The following is a 23,949-nucleotide window of genomic DNA, read 5'->3' as shown; positions in this document are numbered from 1 at the left end:
GCCTGCCTTGGCCTCCCAAAGTGTTGGGATTACAGGCATGAGCCACCCCACCTGGCCAAGTGGATTATATTCTTGAAAATGATGGAGAGTAGATTTTTTATTTATTTATTTATTTATTTATTTATTTATTTATTTATTTATTTTGAGGCAGAATCTTGCTCTGTCACCCTGGCTGGAGTGCAGTGGCGCAATCTTGGCTCACTGCAAGCTCCGCCTCCTGGGTTCACGCCCTTCTCCTGCCTCAGCCTCCCGAGTAGCTGGGACTACAGGCACCCACCACCACACCTGGCTAATTTTTTGTATTTTTTAGTAGGGACAGGGTTTCACCGTGTTAGCCAGGATGGTCTCGATCTCCTGACCTTGTGATCCTCCCACCTCGGCCTCCCAGAGTGCCGGGATTACAGGCGTGAGCCACCGCGCCCAGCCGGCATATATTTAACTTTTAAAGAAGTAGCTTGTAATCCTAGCTACTTGGGAGGCTGAGGCAGGAGAATCACTTGAACCTGGGAGGCAGAGATTGCGGTGAGCCAAGATCGCGCCATTGCACTCCAGCCTGGGCAACAAGAGCGAAACTCTGTCTCAAAACAAAACAAAAAACAGCAACAATAAACAAACATTTTACATTCTCACCAGCAATGTTTGAAAGTTCTGGTTGATCCATGTTGTCACTCAACATGGCCAATCTATTTTTTGCCATCCTCATAGGTGTGTAGTGATATCTTACTGTGGTAGAATTTGCTTTTCCTTAATGACTAATCATATTGAGTACTGTTATATTCTTATTTGCATTTTTTATATATTCTTTGGTGAAGAGCCTGTTCAAGTCTTTTGTGCACCTTTGAAATTGAGTTGTTTTCCTTGTATTCAATTTTGGAGTCCTTTATGTATTCTGAATATTACCCAATAAGTGATTTGCAAATATTTTCTCTCAGTCTATGGCTTGTGCTTTCATTTTCTCGTGAAAAAAGGAAGAATTTTTAGTTTTTATAAAGTTGGTTTTTTTCAATTTTTTTTCTTTCAAGATTCATGCTTTTAGTTACTTACATGGTTACTTGGAAATAAAAATATTTTCCATGCTTTGAATAATCCTGTAAGTGAGGAAATAAATCTCTGAAGACTGGGCAGGAATGGGGGTCACCACAAATAGCAACAAACTTAAGCTGGGTGGAGTGGCAGGGGCCTGTAATCCCAGCTCCTTGGGAGGTGGAGGCAGGAGGATCACTTGAGCCTAGGAGTTGGAGATTAGCTTGGGCAATATAGCAAGACTCTGTTTCTTGAAACAAAACAAAACAAAACTCTCGGTTCTGGGGAGAACGATGGTGTGTGGTATGGGATGTATCTGTGGAACTATAGTTTGTACATCTTCCTTGTTGAAGGTATGAGGAAAAAATCTACTTCACACTGTTGCTGGTAGTTATCTCTGATTGTGGAAGAGGAATGCAGTGAAGGAGATGCAATAAGAAATCATTAAGAGACATTTGAGCTATACATTTGGTTGGGACAGTGCACTTTCAACAGGACAGCATGAGTCTTTCTGTAGACCCACTTTTCGGTGAAACTGGAAAAAGCAGTCATTTGGTCTCGAAAAATGGTCCTAAGAGCATATAGCAAATGAAAAGACATTTATTCAAGAAAATCTACTAAAATTGGTAAGAACATTGAATTTCTGTGGTATTGAACCAAGACCCACTCCTTTTCCTCTTTCCCAGCTTGCTGAGATAGAAACTTCACTCCAGACTGGTGCAGCCAAGAACACAAGATTACCTGTTCCTTTATTTCCTAGTTGGAGGGTATCTTTCTCAAAGGAACAGGATATCAAGATTTTTTTTTTTTAGTGGCCTGTTGGTGAGGTCAAGTTCTGGATGAGTGGGGCTGAGAGGTAGGAACTATTTCTTACTCATGGTACAGAGGCTGTACCTGTGTACAGTACCACTGAGAATACTGAAGGCACAGTCACCCATGCCCCAGCTTGTAATCCAGCAGTTCCACATTGGGAGAGGTAAGTTGAGACCCGAGGCTGTTGCCCCAACTCCACAAAGTGTTTTTGTCCTCTAGCTGGGTTGTCATTCAAAGAGAAGTGCACCATTGTTCCCCAGCTCCAGAGATAGAGACTTGCCTAGGGGGAGAAGTATGCTGTAAGACAGAGTTCTAAATCTCTTTCTAAAGCAACTAACTTCATTTGCTGGGGAGAAGTTCAGGCCTAAGAGTATTCAAAAACAGGAGGGTGCAGTGAGAGACAGTTAGGAGGAGATTGGTAGGTGCAGTGGAGATAAATAAACTGTAGAAGGGCTAGTTTGCTGGAGAGAACCAGGGAAATGAAGAGCTGGGAGGAGTCTTTTTGGGGTCAGAACAAATCTCAAACATTGGCCCCCGAAACTATTCCTTTAAAGGAACCCAGATTTGTTTTGATTGACCTGTGAAGCAATTTATGCTTCAGCACATTGTTGAAAACAATGGAGTAATCAGCCAGCAATTGGTGATGCCTAACAACTGGATGTGGTCAAAGAAAGAGGAAAAGAGTGCCTTGCCAAAACCACTGTCATTTCATGGTGACTTTGGGACTATCCAAGGCTGTGCCTCCTGAGGAGGAACATGAGGGGCTTCACACAGAGGGGAGATTGGGAGAAATATGCTTCACTAAAACAATCCAGCCAGTGACTAAAGAAATAACAATAACATACCCCAGAGTGGGGCAATCAATATCCAGGGTGGCTATAATATATAAAATGGTCAGTTCCCAACAAAAAATTGTGAGATATATAAAGAACATCAAAGAATGAGCTATACACCAGAAAAAAAGCAGGCAACAGAAACTGCCTGTAAAAGTGACCAGATTTTGGAATTAACTTCAAATAGCCATTGTAAATATGTTCAGAGAAGTAAATAAAATCACTATTAAATAAGTAAAGCAATGTATGGTGACATTTTTTTTATCAAATAGAGAATGTCAATAAAGATACAGAATTATTAAAAAGAACTAAGTGGGATTCTATAATTGAAAAATATTAAGGCTGAAATGAAGAGTTCACTAGAGGGACTGAGTCACAGATTTGTACTGGCAGAAGACAGAATTAGTTAATTTAAAGATAGATCAACAGAGATTATGCAGTGTGAAGAGAAAAAAACCATGGAGAATAATCAACAGAACCTCATAGAAATGTGGGATGCCATGAAGTGTACCAACGTACACATAATGGTAAGACAAGGAGAGAACAGAAAAGAACAGAAAATGGAAGAAGGACTGAACATTTTTCTTTCATTGCCAAATTTATTCACAAGTTTATTGAAAAACATTAATCTATATGTCTTGGACCCTCAGTGAACTCCAAGTGAATAAATGCAGAGAGATTCACAGACACATCATGGCATAGGTTAAGGATAAGGAGGAAATCTTGAGAGCAGCAACATAAAAACATGTCATCACTTACAAGTGAATCCCAATAAAATTAATAACTGCCTTCTTATCAGAAAGAATGGAGGCCAGAATGCAGTGGGATAAGATCAAGGGCTTAAAGGGGAAAAAACCAAACAAACCTGTCAACCAAGAATTCTGTATTCGGGAAATCTGTCTTTGAAAAATAAAGGCAAGGCTGGGCGCGGTGGCTTACACCTGTAATCCCACCACTTTGGGAGGCTGAGACGGGTAGATCACGAGGTCAGGAGATCGAGACCATCCTGGCTAACACAGTGAAACCCCATCTCTACTAAAAATACAAAAAGTAGCCAGGAGTGGTGGTGGGCGCCTGTAGTCCCAGCTACCCGGGAGGCTGAGGCAGGAGAATGGCGTGAATACGGGAGGCGGAGATTGCAGTGAGCCGAGATGGTGCCACTGCACTCCAGCCTGGGCGACAGAGCGAGACTCCATCTCAAAAAAAAAAAAAGACAAAACAAGAAGGCAAAACAAAAATATTCCCAGACAGATAAACAAAACTCAGAGAATTTGTTGCTAGCAGTCATGCCTTATAATGACACAGGATTTTTTTTGGCCCCTTTGCCAGGGTCACAGCAGGGGGGCACCCTGTCTACTTGTCCCACCTGGGCTAAGTCTGACTTGTGCACCAGCACAGCCTGCAGCTAGACCAGGGGTATCCCAGCTCACCTGTGCTATAGCTTGTACCCACATTCAGTGGTTCCCAAGCTCTTGTCCCCACATCCGAGAAGAATGGGGATACACTGACAGTTGAAGAGTGAGGAGGGCGGAGAATAATTTTATTGAACGACAGAACAGCTCTCACCAAAGAGAGGACACGGAAGTGGTCCCTCTCTCAGTGTGGCTGAGTCCAGGGTTTTTATGGCCTCAGAATAGGGGAGTGTGTGCTGATTGGTTTCTTAGTATGCAGAGAAAGGCTAAAGCAGAGGCACCATTCAGAGGTGGGCACAGCAGGGTAGAAAACCAATTAGGAAAGAGTAGGTGTATGTAAAATAGTTGAAGGGTAGAGATCAATCAGAGAAAAGTGCACCAAATGGGAAGACAGGTTCTCAATCCAGTCCATGGATTTGACTTGTAGCTTGGCTTTCAGGCTTTAAACTTTCTTTGGCTTGGGAGTGGGGTTTCACCAGGGAACCATCCCTATCTGCCTGGCATTTGACTGCCTCCTGTTACTACCAATAAGAAGTACTAAAGGAAGTTACTTGGACTGAAAGCCGGCGATCCCACATAGTAATTTAAATCCACACACACAAAATTGACAAAAAGCACCACCAGCGAAGGTAATTATATAATTATAAAAGATAGTATAAATGCATATTTCTTTTCCATTTCTTAATTGATTTAAAAAGCAGGCTGGGCGCAGTGGTGAAACCCCATCTCTACTAAAAATACAAAAATTAGCCGGGCGTGGTGGCTCACGCCTGTGATCCCAACTACTCAGGAGGCTGAGGCAGGAGAATCGCTTGAGCCCAGGAGGCGGAGGTTGCAGTCAGCTGAGATCGTGCCACTGCACTCCACCTGGGCAACAGAGTGAGAGTCCATGTCAAAAAAAAAAAAAAAAAAAGCAATTGTGGGCTGGGTGTGGTGGCTGAAACCTGAAATCCCAGTACCTTGGGAAGTTGAGGCAGGTAGATCACCAGAGGCCAGGAGTTTGAGAGCAGCCTGGGCAACATAGTAAGACTCTGTTTTTACAAAAAAAAAAAAAAAAATTTAAAACTAGTTAGCCACAGTGTTGCATGCCTGTAGTCCTAGCTACTTGGTAGGCTGAGGTGGGAGGATTGCTTGAGCTCAGGAGTTTGAGGCTGCAGTGAGCTATGATTGTACCACTGTACGCTAGCCTGGGCAACAGAGCCAGACCCTGTCTTAAAGAGCAAATGTGTAAAACTATATATATATATATATATATGTGTGTGTGTGTATGTATATATATATATAGAGAGAGAGAGAGTCTTTGGGACCATATACATTAAAATGCAATATATTTGCCAGTTACAGTGTGAGGAAAATTTGTTGGCACAAAACTACTTAACTGAGGAAATGACTCTTGATGGTAATTTGAAGCCACGGGAACAAGGAGAACCAGAAACAGTAAAAAAGAGCAAACTCCCTTTGCTGTTTTTATTCTCTCAGCTTTTAAAAAAGTTGTAAAATTATGTAAAGTAATAACTATAACAAGTATTGTTCAGCTTATAACATTTATAGATGTATAAAACAGTGATATCACAAAAAGGAGGAAAAGGAAATAGAGCTATATAGGAGTAACATCTTCACATCTCAGTGTGATTAAGTTAGCATAAATCTGAAGCTGAATCTGATAAGATGTATATGGGAAGCCCTAGAGCAAACATGAAGGAAAATCAGTGACAAAATGCTACATTAGGAAATATTGATGTAATGCAAAAAGAAAGCAATAAAGAAGGAGGAATGGAGAAACAAAAACATGAGATAGACACAACAAAAAGTAGATTAGCAGGTCAAAATCTAGTTATATCAATAATGACAATTAATGTAAATGGATCAAACAGTCAATTCAGAAGTTAGAATCCAGGTGTGGTAAAGTACACCTGTAGTCCTAGCTACTCAGGAGGCTGAGGTGGGAGGATTGCTTGAGCCCAGTAGTTAAGAGCCAGATTGGGTAACATAGCAAGACCCTGTTTACAAAAATTTTAAAAAGGCAGAGACTGGAGATTGTCAGACTGGATAAAAAACACAGAACTCAACTCTATGCTCTCTACAGGAGACACACTTCAGATTCAAATATATGGATTGAAAATAAAAGGATGACAAAAGATTTATTATGCAAATTATAACCATAAGAAAGCTGGAGTGGCTATATTAATATCAGGCAAAATAGACTTTAAAACAAAAAAAAGTTACTGAAGCTAAAGAGGGACATTTTATATTCATAAAAAAATTGCAGTTCATTAAGAAGACATAATAATTGTAAATTGTGAATATCTGCATCTAACAACAAAGCTCCAAAATAGTATGAAGCCAAAACTGATAAAGAGAGAAAGAGACAATTTAAAAATAATGGTTGCAGACTTTAATACCCCTCTTTCATTAAGGGATAGAACAACTTGGCAGATGATCAACAAGGAAATATAAGACTTGAACAACATTGTAAGTCAACCAGACCAAACAGACACTATCCAAGAGTAGCAGAACACTATCCAACACTATCCAACAGTAGCAGAATATGGATTTTTCGGTAGTGCAAACGGAATATTCTCTAGGAAACACCATATGCAACACTGTAAAAGAAACCTTATTACATTTAAAAAGAAATAATACAAAGCATGTTTTCAAACCACAATAGAATGAAATGAGCAACCAACAGAAAGAAATTTGGGAAACTTAAAAATAGGTAGAAATGGAACATGTTCCTAAAGTAACTAGTGAGTGAAAGAAGAAATCAGAAGTAAAGTTGGAAAATACTATGAGATTAATGAAAATGAAGAAATAATATACTAAACTTATGGGTGCAGTTAAGGTAGTGCTTAGAGGAAAATCTGTAATTGTAAATGTCTATTAAAAAAGAAGAAAAATCTCAAATTGATACAGCCGTCTATCTTAAGACACTGAAAAAAGAGCAAACTAAACCTAAAGCAAGCAGAGAAAGGAAATAATGAAGGTTCAAGAAGAAATTAATGAAATAAAAGAAAAACTAGTTAAATCAAAATTAGTTAAATCAAAAGCTGGGTCTTTGAAAATATCAACAATTTTGCCAAAATATTTAGCTAGATTGTCTAAGAAAAAACAAAACACAGATTACTAGAATTAGAAATGAAAGAGGAGACACTGCTACCAATCTTACAGAAATAAAAAGGAGTGTAAAGGAATAGTAGCAGCTGTATGCCAATAAATTAAATAACTTAGATGAGATGGACAACTTTCTAGAAAGATACAAACTACCAAAATTGACTTAAAAAAAAAAGACAATGTAAATAGACCTATAACAAATAAAGAGATTGAGTTAATTATTATTTTTTTAAGAAGCCACCTACAAGGTAAAGCAAAGGCCCAGATGGTTTAACTAGGGAATTCTGCCAAACATTGAAAGGAAAATTAGTACAGATTCTTCACCAACTTTTGCAAGAAATAGACTTAGTTGGGGACAGATGTACCTTCTTACAGCAGTTGGTGTGGGAATGGGTAACCAGAGCACTAGGGAAATAGCAGTAAGTTATCTTCCCTGTGACTGGAAATTAAGATCCTTGCTTTGAGTGGAAACTTTTTTTTCATATATAGTAGCTTCCTGCATTCAATTATCTTGTAACTAGTTTATAAAACTTTTAACTTCCTTAAAAGACATTGTATTGCCTGAGTGAGGGAAACCTTTTGAAGGCAGATTATTGATTACTGAATCCGAATTTATTTAAAAATTTTAAATAAAATATTTAAAGTGTGTTTATAAGATTATACCAAATACTAGTTGTATTTCTAGGTTCTAATATAATAATGTTAATTTAAAGACATTACTAAATTACTTATAGTCAGGTTTTTAGTTAACCTAATTTTTAGTGTGAAGGTCTGTTACAAGAATAAAGGACCCTTACATGTTCCTTGAATCATTTGGTGTAAACTTAAAGAGTATAAGCTGGGGCTGAATTGGCTGATTTTTAAAAATCACTTTTCCCTGGAAACTTGTTGATCATACCTGTCAAAGATCATTTGTATGCGTCTCACTTGAGTATTAGAGATCTTTGAGGTTGGTAGGTCAACTTTTAGCATCTTTTTCCCCTTTGTGTGTATGTATGCGTGTGTGTACATGTTTGTGTGTTGTGTTTAATATGAATTGTGGCATACTTTTTTACCATTTGGGATATAAATTATGGCTTCCCATGAGCGTCCCAATATGCAGCACTGGTGGGACTCTAAGAGATGACTCCTCCCTCCAAAGTTTCTAAACGTTTTTGTTAACTATTACAGGAAGTGAGTTCAGACTCCTGTTACTGCCAACACACTAGGCAGCCATGTACACATACAAAATGATAATAATAGTGGCTAACATTTGTTGAATGCTTGAGTTTTATGAGGCATTGTGGCCAGATAATTGTTCCATCCAAAACTTAGATTATTTGTAAACATTTTCAATTTACTGCTGTTCTTGATTTTGAGCTACGGCAGTAGTTCTCAATAAGGGGTAGTTTTGCTTCACAGAGAACATCGGGCAATGTCTGGAGATATTTTTGATTGTCATAGCTGGGGAGTGCTGCTGGCATTTAGTGCATAGTGGCTAGGGATACTGCTGAATAATGTATAATGCTTGGGGTGGTCCCCCCACAAAGAAGAATTATCCAGCCTGAAATGTTAATAGTGCTGAGGATGAGAAACCCTGGCCTGGAGTGATTGTGCATTCATCCTATGAGCCATGATTCTTGCAGGTTTGAGGGAAAATGATGCTTTCTTTTAGTGTTTGGTTGAGCTATATTTTCATGCTAGTACTTTAGGATGTAAGCTGACAACCAGAATGTCTAGCTCCAGAAAGGTTGCAGTGTTTGCCATCTCAAGAGAAAACCTAGAACTATTTTTGGATCATTGCCCTCTATGCCTGACAGAGTCTTCCAGAATGTCTATTTCTATGTGCAATAGGGATTTTATCTAAGAGGCTTCATTGCTCTTTTATGCCCTTGGGTTTTGGTTAGGGCATCCTTATCACATCCAATAAGACTCCATCTGAATCCAGGTGAGAAAAGAATTTTAAGTTTTCAAATTTTTTCTCTCTCAGAAGTTTCTGGATTCTTTTTTGAAAATTTATTCATTACTGTTCTTACAATTTGATGCGTTACTAGTTTCATGGAAGGGAGAATAACATTACAAAGCATTTTAAAGCTTTGCTATATTGGAACTGTCTGTTTTAAGGCAGGAGAAACATTAACTCATTAGCTCAGCCAATGTCATATGAGCTAAGTAGTTTGGTGAAGTCATGATTCCACTTTAGGTATGCTCTAAAATAAAGGCATACTGTGTTAATTTTACTGCCAGATGGATGCAAATAGAATTTAGTTTAAATATATTAAGGAACTAATCTTTTCATTCATTTTATAAGTTATTCAGGATCATACTTTTTTCTGCTTTAAGTACTTTATTGCTGTTGCTTATCTTAGTAATTTCTAGCTGGTAAACTTAACCTTTCGAAGAATGTTTTAACCTACGTTGTTGTAATAATTGGTGAAAATCCGGTGGTACCATATTTCTCTGAAATAATTTACTTCCAGTAACTAATTAATACAATGTTAGGCAAGAGAGTATTTGCTTACATATATTTAGATATGTGTTTCTAATTAGAGAACTTTTGACATGTTACAATTTTTATTTCAGACAGTATACTTCATGAGACTCTACAGCAGTGATTCTCTAACTGAGGTTCCCCAGACCAGCCGGATCAGCATCATCTGGGAGCTTGTTAGAAATGCAAATATTCAGACCTACTCAGTCAGAAACTCTGGGGTTAGGGCCAAGCAGTCTGTTTTTAACAGGTCCTCCAGGTGATTCTGAACCTTGCTAAAGTTTAGGAACTGCTCTACAGAGAGTGACTTGTTGAAATAAGTTCACTTGATTTTAATCCAGTATATTTGTCTTGTTCTCCTTTTGTTCAAACTACCACATTTTAAACTTGTATTACTTGTGGGAAGATAAACTGTCCAAATTTCTGGCTGAACTCAAATAGCTCACATGAAGCGTTTAAAGAAAGACAGTTTGAGAAATATTATTTCAAGGGATCAGGATAGGTGTTTATATAAATCACTATTTTAAAAAAGCCCTCAAAATATTTAATTTAAAATCCTGTACTGTGGGAGTATGATTGTTTGGTACTGAGGAGCTGCTGAGTTAAACAGATTTCTGAGACATGAAATCAAAGGATTTTTTAAAAAATTCACATGCTTCTATAGAAACTTTAAAAATGGAGGCTGGGCATGGTGGATCATGCCTATAATCCCAGCACTTTGGGAGGCCAAGGCAGGCAGATCGTTTGAGCCCAGGAGTTCGAGACCAGCCTGGGCAACATAGTGAGATTCTGGCTCTTTTTTTTTTTTTTTTTGAGACAGTCTTGCGGGGTCGTCCAGGCTAGAGTACAGCGCCGTGATCTCAGCTCACTGCAACCTCTGCCTCCCAGGTTCAAGCAATTCTTGTGCCTCAGCCTCCCAAGTAGCTGGGGTTACAGGCACATACCACCATGCCCGGCTAATTTATGTGGTTTTTTGTTTTTTGTTTGTTTGTTTTTTAAGTAGAGATGGGGTTTTGCCATGTTGGCCAGGCTGGTCTCAAACTCCTGGCCTCAAGTGATCCACCTGCCTTGGCTTCCCAAAGTGCTGGGATTACAGACGTGACCCATTGTGCCCAACCTCCATCTCTATTTTTTAAATAAGACATATTATATAAAAAAGGAAACTTTAAAAATGGAAATTAGGATGATAATATATAAGAAGAGGTAGTATGCTGAAAACTGCAATCATTTATAGAAAAAAAGTCTAAAAATATATTCTAAAAGTTCATAGTACAGTATATATTGTATAGAGATGTTCTTTTAAATAGTGGTAGAAAAGAATTCCAGATTTGGATGCTTATAATAGTACTGTTAGTCTATTTGAGAATTTAATTGTAGTGTAATAAGTATTAATGCTCTAATTAATGTGTTCATAATGACTGAATTGCCATTGAGATGATAGTGTATTGTGTATAATATATAGAAGATACAATCACATTAAATGTACAGAGCTGTGCTATTATCTATAGCTTGCAAATCTTTGGGTCTTTCTTCTGCACAAGCAGTACATTAATATTGAGATACTTCAACTGGTGACCTTAATTTTTCTCCGTGTAAGTCAAATTTTTTATATGCAGGTTATACTACTAAAGTCTTAACTTGAGTCTATCCCTAATTATCTTTCAATATAGGTGCTACATATTTTATTCTTGCTGGTAAACTAATTTGTATTTTATGTTAGTTTAGCTTATTATACATTAGCCTTTCTTAGCGTTGTCATAGATTATAGGGACTAAGTACAGGGACTGTTATCTTTAAAGTTTATATTTTTTATATAAATATATATTTTATATTTTATAAAGTTTATATTATACTCAACAAGTAGAATTTTAACAAACTGGACTATTTAGTAATTTTACTAATAAGAATGGTTAAAACCGGCCAGGCGCAGTGGCTCACGCCTGTAATCCCAGCACTTTGGGAGGCTGAGGCAGGTGGATCATCTGAGGTCAGGAGTTCTAGACCAGCCTGGCCAACATGGTGAAACCCTGTCTCTACTAAAAATACAAAAATTAGCCGGGTGTGGTGGCAGGCGCCCGTAATCTCAGCTTCTCAGGGGGGGCCGAGGCAGTGGAATCGCTTGAACCCGGGAGGCAGAGTTGCAGTGAGCCGAGATCGCGCCATTGCGCTCCAGCCTGGGGGACAAGAGCGAGACTTCTCCAAAAAAAAAGGAATGGTTAAAAGCCCAGTTTATATGTGTTGCCCCCCCAACCCGCAAGAAAATACCTTATTATAGATCTAGGATATAGATGGCAGAGTAGAGGTAACCTCTTATGGTGTTAATTTGCTATTTTTCACTTCCAACTTCAGGGTATCTAACCTCATCATAACTCTGGATAGAGGCCAGGAATATATACATTTCGTGTAAAAAAGAATATTCATAAGTTGAATGTATGTTAGTACTTAGTGCTGTTTTTGATATTTGTGTGTATATAGATAGGTAGAGAAGGCAGAGAGAGAAGTAATAAAAGACTGCAGAGAGAGTAATAATAAGAAAAAGACTATAGGGCCTAGATAGATCTATATTTGCTCGGAAGTTATATACAGTGTATGTAGTTTACTACACAGTGTATTTACTTAGGTTAGTAAGAAAATCAGTCTTTTCAGAGTTTCTACTTAATTTTTATTTAAATTAATTTAAAATTTTAAATAAATGACGGTTCATTTACATATTAATTATACTTCAAAAATCATATAATATTTTATGTATTAATCCGAATTAAAATATTTGGAAAATAATGGGCTGTTTTTCATCCTAAAGCTGATACTGGTTAATTATAGAAAATCTGGAAACATCTGAAAAAGTATCTGGAAGAAACTGTAAATCCCATGTGAACCTACCACTCAAAAATAATTACAATTAATATTTTGGTTTATTTCTTCCCAGTCTTTTAAAAAATAAATTTTTAAAATTGGCATCACTCATATCTTTATTAGTTTTTTAACCTATTATAAACAATAACTTTTCCATATCTTTAGTTTTTAGATAATTTTAATAACTTCATATTTGTGTCATAATTTTAACTTCGTTTTATTGTCATACATTTAAGTTACCCTTTTGCTTTAATGTTATAAATTTTGCGGTGAATCTTCTTGTTCATAAATGTATTTATAAATCTGTAAATCTTTATCTGTGTCTGATTATTTCCTTTTATATTTCTAGAGGGGTAATTACTAAGTCAGGAAATATAAATGTTTTCAAGATTCTTAATGTATATTGCCAAGTAGCCATCCAGAAACACTGATCCAATTTAACATCCACTAGCAGTATGTAAAATGTCTATAAAATAATACTTTTGTCACCAGTTAGTATCATAATTGCATTTTAAAAATCTTTACTATTTCATTTGTGAAAAATTGTACTTTGTTCTGTCAAATATTGTCAAAATACTGAAAATGTTATTTTACATTATAGTTTTAAGTGGATTAATTGAACATTTAAAAAACATACCTGGACTTTATCAATTTAAATTAAAATGTAATTTAGTAGAACATTGTCAACAGCCAGGAGATTTGGAAATATTTGGTCATTGTAATGGTAAGAGGATCCATTGGGAATCACCATTGATTAATAGACTTTCACTTGAACTTTAGGTCTTGCCTCTGATCATTATTTGGATTTTTAGAGTAATTCTCATTAGTTTTCTGTCATCTTTTAGTTTTGCCAAATCAAAACTTGACAGTTTTATTAAAATAATAATTTATTCAATAATATTATTGAAATAAAGCAGCCTTAAAAGCAAGAGAAAATTCATACTGAGAAGTATTTTTCTATAGAAAAATAAATCCTTGCTCATTTATCAAATTTTAGGAATGGCTGTTATAATGTAGGAATGTAAGAGCGCTGCTTTGAAATTAGACTTTTTAGTAACTTATTAAGATTATGTCATTTGCTTATAATATTTATATTGGATAAATTGTCTAACTTCTAGGCCTCAGTTTCCTTATCTATTAAATAAGATTAAAAACAGTTTCTTACAAGGATTGTGAAAGTTAATACATGTAAAGTACTTACTTAGCAGATTGCCTAGTAGTTGGTAAATGCTAACTACATGCTGGTTATAGTTTAGCAGATTTTGATAGACTTATTCATTCAACAAGTATTTACTAACCACTTACAGTGTGCCACACACTTTGTAGACATTGCTGATACAAACTGACAATCATCTGATGGAACTTACACTGCAGTTAGGGATGAGGGGGTAGAATTTATCTTGATAATTAAAATAACCATAAACAAGTGTTTAAAAACTTGGGATAAATGACTTCATGGGAATAAATGGCCTTATAGTTAAAGAATGACTTCTGCCTTTTGGGGGAGGAGTACTTTGCACTGTTTTTGTTTTCTGTATAAGTTTTATTCGTATGAAAAGTGATGTGATTAGTATCTGCTTTTTTTCATTTGGGAAACTCAAGCTGATAGAAAATAAAGCATCTGATTTTTATATGGTAATACATGTTGGAATTAATGATACTATAATAATTTATCTGAGAAGGGAAGAAGGAATTGCTTTTTTGGTAACTAAACAGCAGAGTACATTTACATTTTAAAGTAAATTGATAGAAATTATTATTATTATTATTATTTTTGGAGATGGAGTCTTGCTCTTATTGCCTAGGCTGGGGTGCAATGGCGTGATCTCGGCTCACTGCAACCTCTGCCTGCCGGGTTCAAGTGATTCTCCTGCCTCAGCCAACCTAGTCACTGGGATTACAGGTGCCTGCCACCACGCCCGGCTAATTTTTTGTATTTTTAGTAGTGACGGGGTTTCACTATGTTGGCCAGGCTGTTCTCGAACTCCTGACCTCAGGCGATCCACCCGCCTTAGCCTCCCAAAGTGCTGGGATTACAGGCATGAGCCACTGCGCCCGGCTGAAATTATTTTCTTTGCTTAGCTGTTAAAATTGGCCTCCAAAATTAAAGAAAAATATAGCATTTACTTTTAAGAGTAATATTTGTTTTTAAAATTACTTATGAAGTAGTTTTCAATCTCACTAAATCCCCCACTCCCATAAAAACAGAGCTGAAAGAAATCATACTACTTATTTATGGCTGCATTACAAATTACCCTCAAACCCAGCACTTAAAACAACAAACATTTATTATCTTAAAGTTTCTGTGAGTTCTGAATCTGGGCACAATTTAGTTTTAGCTTAGACTCTAGCTAAGAGTCTGTCACTGTCAATCTGTTGCAATCAAGACTGCAGTCAAGGGTTGGCCTGGGTTTCAGTCATCTCAAAGTTTGACTAGGGAGGAGTCTGCTTTCAAACTCACTCAGTGATTGTTGACAGAATTAATTTCTTTGTGGCCCATTGAAATGAGGGCATTGGCCAGGCACGGTGGCTCACGCCTGTAATCTTAGCACTTTGGGAGGCTGAGGTGGGCGGATCATGAGGTCAGGAGATTGAGACCATCCTGGCTAACGTGGTGAAACCCCATCTCTACTAAAAATACAAAAAAAAAAAAATTAGCCGGGCATGGTGGAGGGCGCCTGTAGTCCCAGCTACTCGGGAGGCTGAGGCAGGAGAATGGTGTGAACCCGGGGAATGGCGTGAACCCGGGAGGCGGAGCTTGCAGTGAGCAGAGATTGCGCCACTGCACTCCAGCCTGGGTGACAGAGCTAGACTCTGTCTCAAAAAAAAAAAAAAAGAAAGAAAAAAAAGAAACGAGGGCATTAGTTTCTTGCTGGCTGTTGGCTGGAGGGCCTCCCTCAGTTTTTTGCGTCTCCATGGGGCAGCTCACTGTAGGACAACTGTTTTTCTTCAGAATAAGCAAGTGGGAGAGAAAAAGAACAAGATGGAAGTTGAGTCTTTATGTAACCTAATCTCAGAAGTGACATCTTACCACTTCTGTTGTCTTCTGATCTTAAAACAAGTCAGTAGGTTTATCCTCTACTCAAGGGGAAAGAATTATGCAGTGACATGAATAGCAGGAGTCAGGAATCATTGGGAGCCTTCTTAGAAGCTGCCTGCCTGAAGAGCAAAGCAAAACATCTGCATAAAACTAAATATATAAATATATATATATATATATATATTTTTTTTTTTTTTTTGAGACAGAGTCTCGCTCTGTCACCCAGGCTGGAGTGCAGTGGTGCAATCTCGGCTCACTGCAAGCTCTGCCTCCCAGGTTCACGCCATTCTCCTGCCTCAGCCTCCCGAGTAGCTGGGAGTACAGGCGCCCGCCACCATGCCTGGCTAATTTTTTGTATTTTTAGTAGAGACGGGGTTTCACCGTGTTAGCTAGGATGGTCTCAATCTCCTGACCTCGTGATCCACCCGCCTCGGCCTCCCAAAGTGCTGGGATTACAGGCGTGAACCACTGCACCCGGTTCAAAAAACTAAATGTTGAGATGTTTCTATGAGCCCTAAATACAAGAGAATGGGGCCAAATCAGAACTGCAAGACTCCATGAGGGAGTAAGCATGGAGAAACAATGGATTGTCTGATGGACCAGAAAATATGAAAACCCCCAAATAATCTACTTACTAAAAAACACAGTGGACTGATTTAAGAAAAGCAAGTGGAACTAGAATGGGTACAAGTAATATGTTGTAAAGTAGAAGGGGATACATAATCTAGACATGAACTATCAAAACTATGCAGCCATAGCTCCCTTTAAGGATAAAACCCAAACTAAGAGGAAATTGCTGGAACGCAGTCCAAATTGAGCAGTACAGAGACAATAGAGATAAAAGAGAAGATTCAGATGAAAGTGGGAGAGGAGAACACAGCCAGAAAATCTGTGAAAACAAGCTGCTTTTTGAAGACCACACAAAAACAACAGAATGACCATGCCTCCATCTCGAAGTTCAGAAAAACTGATTTCACTTAAAAATCAGTAACAGAAAATGATAGAAGTAAAATCCAAGAGAAAGTTCTTATAAAGGAAAAAGAAAAAAAGGAGCAAAGTAGTATCTTAAAGACCATGAATGCAAGTCAGAAAGACATGCCCCCAAAACAAATGAGTACTATTACCTATTCTTTCAAAACAAGCTGAAAGAAATTAAGAAAATGTTGTTATGAAAGAAAACATAAAAATATAAATAGGAATTTTAAAAACTCAGAAATAAGGTGATAGAACTCAGAAAAGAAGAGGAAAAATGTGTACACAAAATGTAGCTGGCTGTGGTGGTGCATGACTGTAGTCCTAGCTTCTTGGGTGGCTGAGGCAGAAGGGTTGCTTGAGCCCAGGAGTTCAAGGCTGCAGTGAGCCATGATTGTGCCACTGCACTTCAGCTTGGAGACAGATCAAGACCCTATCTCAAAAAAATACATATATACAATTTCAGAAATGAACCCCAATCTAGTGGAAAGTCAAGAGTAAATAAAATGGCACAGGTAATGCGTAAAGCGATACAAACTGAAGAAAAGAAAATTGTTGTTTTCTTTTTCACCCAGGATCTGTTGTGCCCCTCAAGGAGAGAGAGACCACCATAAGGCCAATCTGACATGCCAAGGACATCTTATCTCTCTCTCCCTGTTGCAGAAGTCAAATGGGTGAAGCCAAGTATAATTTAATTATGCAGAGCTGAGGGAGGGAAATTTTGTTGTTGTTGTTGTTGTTAAAAAAAGACTGCTGAAAGATTTAAGAGAAAACAATATTGAAAACAAAGATAATCCAATATATGGATAATACAAGTCTCTGAAGAAGAAAACCATGCCAAGGAAACAGAACAAATTCTAAAAGCTATAATACGACATTCTTGAAATTAAGAAAAGATTTGAAACTGCACGTTGAAAGAGCACACTGTATACCTAAGAATATTTGCTCAGAACAATGACAACTGATATAAATGCACATAAAATCAATGAACTTTAAAGAAAAAACAATCTATTGGGCACCAGGCAAAAGGACTGAATGACTGAGAAAGAAAAAAAGATTTTTGTCAGACTTTTAAATGGCAGTGCTTTATGCCCGAAGAAAATGGAATAATGTATTTAAGATACTCAAGGAAAGAAAACGTGAGCCAAGGGGTAATGTGTGGATTTCTATATAGCGAAATGAATTTCAAGTGTGAAACCCGTGAAGAATCTTTATTGATGTGTTAAAAACAAACAAACACCTCAGGGAATGTTTTCCCTTTGAGCTCTTACTGAGAATTTTCTTAGAGGATAAACTTCAAACAGAATTACTAACAAGGTATGGACTTAAGGATTGGTGGCTAAATTTAGATACTTCCGCTGCTCTTAAAGATTCCTAAGTTGCAGACAACTTCATTGGCTCAAATTATTTCAAATGTTATGCTATAAATGTTTATAATTTGGTGATATTCATTAACGTAGCAGCCTTGGAAAGGAAGAGTAATAGGCCTCTGCACTTAAAATACTTCTTATATAACCATGACTTGTTTTGGGAATGGACACACTGCTTTGTTATATAGAGCAGGATTTCTTAATCTCAGCACTATTTATATTTTGGGCTGGAAAATTCTTTGTTGTGAGAGCTGTCCTATGCATTGTATGATGTGTAGCAGTATCCCTAGTCTCTGTCTACTACATGCAGTAGTTTTCATCTCTGTTGTGACAACCAAAAATGTCTCTTCATTGCCAAGTGTACCCTAGAGGGCAAAATCAGTCCTGGTTAAAGAACCACTGCTTTAGAGAAGTGTTAAATATTGCTACAAAGAACCTGTTCTGTTGCATTTGATCAACCATGAAGACCCATCTTCAAATTGTAGGAGAATGAAAACCTAGTAAAAGAAATTAATCAGCCAGGATAAGGCCATTACAAATTGGATTGTATATTTCATTAAAAAATTTGTATACACATACATACACATATACACCTATGTACACATACATATCATCTGTGAGTAATTATACACTTACTAGATCAATCCTGGAGTTAGACACAGTATGCTAATTTCGAAGTATCATATAAGATATAATAAAAATTTTATTAAGAGAATTTCAATATTAAAGATATTTTGTTTCATATTTTTATATTTAGTCCTTAATCTTAAGTTTTCCAAATTATTTTCAGTATTTTACATGTTAACCTTCTGTACATTTTTAACATATTGAAACCTTTTTTAAAAGAAATGTCTTCTTGATTGTAACTTGCACTACTTTTTTTTTTTTTTTTTGAGATGGAGCGTCACCCAGTGTGTCACCCAGGCTTGAGTGCAGTGGCACGATCTTGGCTCACTGCAACCTCTGTCTCCTGGGCTCAAGTGATTCTCATGCCTTAGCCTCCTGAGTAGCTGGGATTACAGGTGTGCACTACCACGCCTGGCTAATTTTTGTATTTTTTATAGAGATGGGGTTTCACCATGTTGGCCAGGCTGGTCTTGAGCTCCTAGCCTCAAGTGATCCGCTCAGCTTGGCCTCCCAAAGTGCTGAGACTACAGGCGTGAGCCACTGTGCCCGGCCAACTTAGTCATTGATATATAGGAAAGGCATCTTACCAGTGCTTGTGGTATATAAGAATATAAGAAAAATACTTTCAAGTTTATAAGAAAGGCACATCAAAAAAAAAATTTTTTTGTTTTTTTAAAGAGGCGGAGTCTCGCTGTGTCGCCCAGGCTGGGGTGCAGTGGCGTGATCTCGGCTCACTGCAAGCTCCACCTCCCGGGTTCACACCATTCTCCTGCCTCAGCCTCCTGAGTAGGTGGGACTACAGGAGCCCGCCACCACTCCCAGCTAATTTGTGTATTTTTAGTAGAGACGGGGTTTCACCGTGTTGGCCAGGATGGTCTCGATCTCCTGACCTTGTGATCCACCCGCCTTGGCCTCCCAAAGTGCTGGGATTACAGGCGTGAGCCACCGCGCCTGGCCAGGCACATCAAATTTTATCAATTGAGTACTCAGTACTTGCCTAGTATAACTAAACCCTTAAAATATAACATGTTGATTATGTTTTGGAATAAAGGTCAGATTATCATTGGTCATTACTTGCTAGCCTTCCGGTAAGTACCAAGTCTTACAAGAGTAATGGATATATTTTCGCCAAGTTGAGGAACCTCCACTTTTCTGTTATAATTTTTCTTGGAAGTACTTTACTTGGATTGGTTTGAAGGGCTTCACCATAACTCTGCTTTTCAGGCTTTTAAAAATGGAGGTGATTGCTGCTGACTGAATTTCCCAGGGCTGTATTTCACCAACTGCCTGTAAGATATGGATAGGTTTGTGGGTGGGAGTTTAAGGAAGGATTTGTGAATCTGACAAAAGCTGCTTATTGTATCCTATAGATTCACAATGCACATTAACATACTTTAAGTGCTCTTAGCTAAAGGAACCTGTTTAAACCCATATTTCTCAGAGTTAATTGGTATGGAATCCTTTTATGGTACAGTATCTATTAAGATTTTGAAGAACAAATATTTTTTGGGCCAGTTGTGGGAGAACAATTCTAGTACAAGATAAAACTTGCTGTTTCCTCAGTAACTGTTAAATGACCAGTAAAGGGGAGGTATAAAAAGTTAATATAAAAGTTATAGAGAATTAAGGGAAAAATTTGAGGATGAAGGAGGGACACTAGTAAGTTTTTTTTTAAAAAAGAGAGTAGATTTAAAAAGATGACTTGTGAGAAGGGCTATAAATTGAAATTGGAATTGGATTTGGCACATGCTACAAACTTTTATAAAAATAGAATATTCACTAGCAAATGTGTCTAGAAACAAAGTAGAAAACACAAATATACAACATTAGGTATCAGAAGAATACATAGCTATAAATACGGAGGAGATTAAAAAAATGAGAAACCTGTAAAGTAAAACTAATACTAATAAATTTAAACATCTGAATCAAGCTGGGCACGGTGGCTCATGCCTGTAATCCCAGCACACTGGGAGGCCGAGGTGGATGGATCACCTGAGGTGAGGAGTTAAAGACCAGACTGGTCAACATGGTGAAAACCCGTCTCTACTGAAAATACAAAAATTAGGTGGGCATGTTGTCAGATGCCTGCAACCCCAGCTACTCAGGAGGCTGAGGCAGGAGAATCACTTGAACCCGGGAGGTGGAGGGTGCAGTGAGCCGAGATCGCGCCATTACACTCCAGCCTGGGCGACAGAGCGAGACTCTGTCTCAAAAAAATTTTTTTGAATCAAAATTTAGTATTTTTAATGTGCTTGATGTCATATATACTAACAAGTGGCAGAACTAGGACTTGAACTAAAGTCCTTTTTGTCAACAGTGTCTGTAGGCTGACCTGTTGGGCTCTATTGTTTCCCTAATGAAGAGATAGGAAACCTCAGGGAAAAAAATTTAAGAAGTGAAAAATGGGCCGGGTGCGGTGGTTCATGCCTGTAATTCTAGCACTTTGGGAGTCTGAGGCGGGTAGATCACTTGAGCTCAGGAGTTCGAGACCAGCCTGGGCAACATGGCAAAGCCCTGTCTCTACTAAAAATGCAAAATAAATAAATAAATAAAAATTAGCCAGGGGTGGTCGTGCGCACCTGTAATCCCAACTACTGAACTACGGGGGAGGCTGAGGCACGAAAATTGCTTGAACCTGGGAGGCAGAGGTTGCAGTGAGCCAAGATCACGCCACTTTACTCCACCCTGGATGACAGAGTAAGACTCTGTCTCCAAAAAAAAAAGTGAAAAATGATTCTCATGATTGAAAAAAAAATCCAAAGCTTAGAAAAGGGTGGAAAGTAGTCTGATTAATTTTGTAATAAAATCTGACCAAGATTATGTCAGAGTTTAATCTAGACCAGCCTTAATTATGACTATCAATAACTAAATATGAAATTAGCTAATTCAGCAGCACTACAGTGAAAAATATATCATAACATGTAGGGGGTTATGTTAGGATTATTGAAAATCAGGTGTGAAAAATTTTATGGTCATCTCAGTAAATGAGGAAAATAAATTGATAGAGTATTTAATCAGAAAACAAACATTATGCTCAATGGTGAAATGTTAGAGCAGTGGTCCCCAACCTTTTTGGCACCAGGGAACAGTTTTGTGGAAGACAGTTTTTCCACAGACGGTGGCAGGGGGATGGTTTCAGGATGATATTAAGTGCATTACGTTACATCATTAGATTCTCATAATGAGCATGGAACCTAAATCTTTTGCATGTGCAGTTCACAGTAGGGTTCACGCTCCTTTGAGAATCTAATGCCACTGCCGATCTGACAGGAGGTGGAGCGCAGTTTCGCTGGCTTGCCACTCACCTCCTGCTGTGCAGCCCGGTTCCTAACAGGTCAGTTAGTACCAGTCTGTTGAAATTGTGAACCATTGGCTAAATAAACTTATTTTCATTATAAATTACCCAATCTCAGGGTTCTGTTTTAGCAACACTAAACAAAGACAAGAGAAAATTATCACTACTTTTAAGTTAAATAGGAATGCAAAGAAACAATGGGAAAACTATTGGACCTAATGAGAGATTTCTATAAAGTGGACAGAATCCAAAAATATAAATATGCAAAGAAGTTTTTATTTAATTTTGTTTAGAATCAGGGTCTCACTGTGTTGCCTGGGCTGGAGTGCAGTGGCAAGATTGTAGCTCACTGTAGCCTCAAATTCCGGAGCTCAATCAGTCCTCCTACCTCAGCCTCCTGAGTAGCTGGGACTACAGGCGTGTGCTGCTGTACCTGGCTGATTTGTTTATTTTATTTTTATTTTTATTTATTTATTTATTTATTTTTAGAGATGAGGGTCTTGCTGTGTGGCCCAGGCTGGTCTTGAACACCTGGCCCCAAGTGATCCTCCTGCTTCAGCCTCCTGAGTCTCTGGAATTACAGACACAAGTCACAGTATCCAGCCAAATATGCAAAACTTAGTATCTACTATTTTAAAATATGATACCAGCAATTCCAATTAAAATTAATAGAAAAAGATCCAACTTATAATAATATCTAAGAATAAACACAATGAGAAACATGTAAGACCTATATAAGAAAAACTTAAATGAAGCTGGGGGCGGTGGCCTGGGCAATGTGGTGAAACCCCATCTCTACAAAAAATACAAAAAATTAGCTGGGTATGGTCCCAGCTACTTTCGGGGGCTGAGGCGGGAAGATCACTTGAGCCCAGGAGGAGGAGGTTGCACTGAGCCGAGATCGTGCTACTGCACTCCAGCCTGAGTGACAGAGTGAGACCTTGTCTCAAGAAAAGAAAAAATTGTGGAATATTTAGGTTTTGATTAATTCTTTGTAAGATGAGTATCTTTTGTATATATGTTTGTTTGATGGTTTTGTTTGTGATTGTAATATTCTTGACTAATTCCAGGCAGACCACATACGAAGAAAATATTATTTATATTTAAACTCCTACCTTTCTATAGAGAGTCAGTTTACACACAAATATTACTTAATTCCCACAGTTGTTATTATCCATAATGTTATTCCTTTTTTCAGGTGGAGAAATTGTGGATTTAAAAGTTTGTGACTTGCCTAATACCACACAGCTCGTTAAGAAGCTAATACTTGGAGCCTTTATCTTTCTGTTATAATAAATTATGAATAAACAGCTGAAATTTGTATTAGACATAAGAAAGGAGAACCTTGTTCTAACCAGAGACTTTCCTATCAGCCTTTCAGGCGAAGAAGCCTCTCTTCTTATTTTCTTATATTCTCTTGCCAGAGTAGAGGTGATGGAAAATAAGGTAAAGATAGTAAATTATAGAGACAGGAGCACAGAGTGCCCTAAAGTTAAACAAGTTTGAATTCTGATTCTATCACTTAACTAGTTTTGGCCTCAGGTAAATTATTTACCTTCTTCAACCCTCAGTTTTCTACTTACTAAAAGGTTTTAGTAATACTTACCTCATAGTGTTTAATAATTGGTAACTAATATCATCATCATCATCTTTCATTATATTAAATGAGAGGATTCGGTTAGGATTGATGTTTTCCATAAGAAGCACAGAAATCTTTGCCTCTCCTCCTGTGATCAGGGAGAATGATTTTACCTGCTGATTTATGTGGTAGTGAAAGAGCAATGAATTATTATTTAGAAGGCCTAAGTACAACGCCCCTGGGTTAGTGGAAAAAAAAACCTTACACAAGTTATTACAGGTTAAGTATCCCTAATCCGAAAAGCTCCAAAATTGGAAACTTTATGAATGCCAACATGACACTTAAAGGAAATGCTCATTGGAGTATTTTGAATTTTCAGATTAGAGAAGCTCAATAGGTAAGCTTAATGCAAACATTCCCCAAAAAACACAAAAACACCCCCCCAATCCAAAAAAATTCAAAATCTGAAATAGTTTTGGTCCTAAGCATTTTGGATAAGGAATACTCAACCTGTAGTACTTAGGTCTTATATTTTATTACCTTTAAAATAG

At 37.7% G+C, this 23,949-nt stretch overlaps 1 protein-coding gene and 1 non-coding gene across 2 annotated transcripts in view; one reads left to right on the top strand and one right to left on the bottom strand.

Moving 5' to 3' along the window:
* Nucleotides 1-23,949, top strand: part of ARID2 (AT-rich interaction domain 2) — a 181,909-nt gene that overhangs the window by 37,293 nt on the left and 120,667 nt on the right. The window lies entirely within an intron of this gene.
* Nucleotides 17,104-17,242, bottom strand: LOC112436793 (small nucleolar RNA SNORA64/SNORA10 family). The gene has a single exon (XR_003025484.1). It is a non-coding gene; the product is annotated as a small nucleolar RNA SNORA64/SNORA10 family (small nucleolar RNA).

Source organism: Pan paniscus, chromosome 10, assembly GCF_029289425.2.
Source record: "Pan paniscus chromosome 10, NHGRI_mPanPan1-v2.0_pri, whole genome shotgun sequence".
Classification (NCBI taxonomy): domain Eukaryota; kingdom Metazoa; phylum Chordata; class Mammalia; order Primates; family Hominidae; genus Pan; species Pan paniscus.
Note: the sequence above shows the minus strand (reverse complement) of the source record. Positions and strands in the feature narration are given on the sequence as shown.